The sequence below is a fragment of the Emydura macquarii genome, unplaced genomic scaffold (assembly GCF_026122565.2).
Source record: "Emydura macquarii macquarii isolate MOO-44397 ecotype Brisbane River unplaced genomic scaffold, CSIRO-AGI_Emac_v2 contig_3559, whole genome shotgun sequence".
NCBI lineage: Eukaryota > Metazoa > Chordata > Testudines > Chelidae > Emydura > Emydura macquarii.
Window position 1 is genome coordinate 7,765 of NW_027133696.1, and position 3,108 is coordinate 10,872.

Sequence of the window (3,108 nt, forward strand, 5' to 3'; positions counted from 1 at the left end):
ATGTGGGTTCCCTAACCACTGGGATATGGGCTATCCTGATGTGGCTGGATCTCAAATACTCCTGTTCAAGCCTTAGTCCCATTGTGTATATAGCCCAGCCTGGGGAGCAAACCCATTGGTCCCACCCATTATTACTGAAAACCCCTTGAGATTTCAATGTGGTACAGTTCAATAAGGTACTAAAATATTAAATAGGGTTTCCAACAAATTAGGCCAAAAAAAGAGAACACAAATTAATAAATGAAAGAGATTCTTTTTATGGAAATGGTCAGATCCCCAGCTGTTATAAATTGGCCATAGCGCCATTGCAGTCACTGGGCCAGATTAAAGAGCTATTCAGAGAAAGGCAGGAGAGAAGTGGATGAATGCCTCAACAGCCTGGAGACAAGCGCACTCACTCTGAATGTTGGAGACCCAGGATCCAGTCCAGTGACTCTTGTGTAACTGCAGATCTAGCCCATTGATTTCATTAGAACCACACTGATTTAGGTCCACTGAGGTTTTGTCCCAACCTGTCTGTCAGTTACCTGAGCTCTGAATGTCTCAAACCCTAGTTATCTACAGTTCAATGCTCTATGATTTAAAAATAAATTAAATAAGATCATCAACACTACTTGAGAAAGATCCATTTCCCCAACATTTTCCTTAGTGCCTTGTTTTTCAGGCTGTAGATGATGGGGTTGAACATGGGCGTCAAGATGCTGTACTGGAGGGAGAGCATTTCATCCAGAAACACAGAGGAGAGTGAGCTGGGTTTTGTGTACTGGAAAAAACCTGTCAGGTACCATAGACCAACAATAAGATGGGAGCTGCAGGTGGAGAAGGCTTTACGCCTTCCCTCCGCAGAGTGTATCTTCAGGATGGCAGAGACGATGTGAATGTAGGAGACCAGGGTGAGGAGAAACAAGCTTGTTCCAAATATCACAACAGAAGTAAGAAACACCACTTGATTGGTGAGGGTCTCAGTGCAGGGCAGTTGTATTATATGAGGGAGCTCACAGCTGAAGTGGCTGATTTGACTGGGCCCACAGAAATGCAACTCAAGTGTAAAAACTGTGTTTAGCAGTGCATGAAAGAAGCCTATTGTCCATGCCCCACACACCAGCAGAACACAGATCCCTTTGCTCATTATCTCCATGTAACTCAATGGGTCACAGATGGCAGCGTAGCGGTCATAAGCCATGGCCGAGAGAATGAAAACTTCAGCACCAGCTGTGAAGAGGATGAAGAAAATCTGGGCAATGCAGACATGGATGGAAATAGTTTTATGTTCTACTAGGTAGTTGACCAGCATCTTAGGCACCGTGACTGAGGAATAGCAGATATCAACAAAGGATAAATGGAAGAGGAGGAAGTACATGGGGGTGTGAAGGTCAGAATCAGCTCTTATCACCACCATGATCATTACGTTACCAACCAGAGTGATTAGGTAAATAACAAAAAAACACCAGGAAGAGGAGAATCTGCATCTGTGGGTCACTGGAAAGTCCCAGGAGAATAAATTCAGTCACTGTTGTTTGATTTTCCATTGATATTTATTCAGAAAACTGTGAGCTGTACGGGAAAAAAAAATGAAAATAAAACATCTTAAAAAAAGTGAATTGAAAGGGACTGTGGAGATAATCTAGTCAGAAGAATGAATGAATGTTTTGGGTTTTTTTTTAAATAGACAAGATTTAGAGAAACAGGTAGTGATAAGCTGTTTGGAATTTGTGTGTTTCAAACAGACAAAATGGGCCCGATACAGACAGGATTTAGGCACCTGACTGCCCCTTTAAGCACCTAAATCCCAGAATCAGGCCACACAGGCATTCACAAAATTTCAGCTCAGCTGGGACCATGGGACAGTCTGATGCGGGCCTTGCTTCGTCTTTCCTGCTGGACCTGTTCCACTCTGGTTCAATAATTAAAGAAGCATTGGAGAGAGGAGACTGGATACAGGGTCTCCTGGTATAAAATCATCCGCTCACTGGCCTAATAACTCTTTAATCTGTCCCGCTAACATCAATAGCAATATAGCTGTTCTGACTCCAGCAGGGGATCTGGCCCCTTAACTCCAATGGAGCTATGGCTGATTCACACCCACTGGGATCCGGAGAACAAGAGACCGGTCAGTCTCACCTCAATCCCTAGAAAAATCATGGAGCATGTCCTCAAATAATCCATTTTGAGGCACTTGGAAAAGAGGAAGGTGATCAGGAACAGACAACATGGATTCACCAAGGATAAGTCATGCATGACCAACCTGATTGCCTTCTATGAAGAGGTGACTGGCTCTGTGGATGTGAGGAAAGCAGTGGACCTGATATTCCTTGACTTTAGCAAAGCTTTTGATATGGTCTTCCACAGTATTCTTTCCAGCAAGTTAAAGAAGTATGGGTTGGAAAGTATAAGAAGGCTGCAGTGATCCTATGAATTATGGACTGACCACTTTTTTACTAACTATATGGAAATTTCTATCAACAATTCTGGCAAAGATCTTTTTCTCACAGTGGAATGTTGCCTCCTGAGAAAAAAGACACCTCAGTAAGCCTGAAAGGGACAAAAGATCACCTTAGGCTGAATGGGAGCAACACGGAAGACACAAAAGAAAGAAAGAAAAGAATCAGGAATTGTGTGGGTAGACTACTGGAAAAAAAATACAACTGACTCTCACAATCATTGACCGTTGAGACACTGAAAATGCACAGGGTTCATCCAAAGTTTATTTCCTTTCGTCAGCAATCCATGTTTAAAAGGAACACTCAACTTTAGCAAGAAGGGACTCTTATTGATAATGTCCATACTGGAAAAGAAAACTTTCAAGGGCATTGATTAGCAAGAGAGCAGCTTGTGGTAGCCATGCTGCCACAGACGTGGAAGCTCTGTGAGATAAATTTTGGTTATTGTATCAGCAAAGAGTAACTATGAGTTAGCCATTTATTAGACATGGATGAACTAAAAGGAGATGAACAATCCCAAAAGGAGCTAGAGATTGATGTATGAGTAACAAAGTTTGGTGAATATATGAATCTATGGGGTGGCTTGGTTAAATGTGTGTCAGAATCTGTACTGATGGGCAGACTTGTACAATTGGATGGCATACAAGTTAATGAAGGAACATTCCAA

The 3,108-nt window shown here is 42.3% G+C and overlaps 1 pseudogene; it reads right to left on the reverse strand.

Annotated features, from left to right (window-relative positions):
* Positions 1-610: 610 nt before the first annotated feature.
* LOC137145550 (olfactory receptor 8S1-like) lies at positions 611-1,529 on the reverse strand (annotated as a pseudogene).
* Between the last annotated feature and the right edge of the window lie 1,579 nt (positions 1,530-3,108).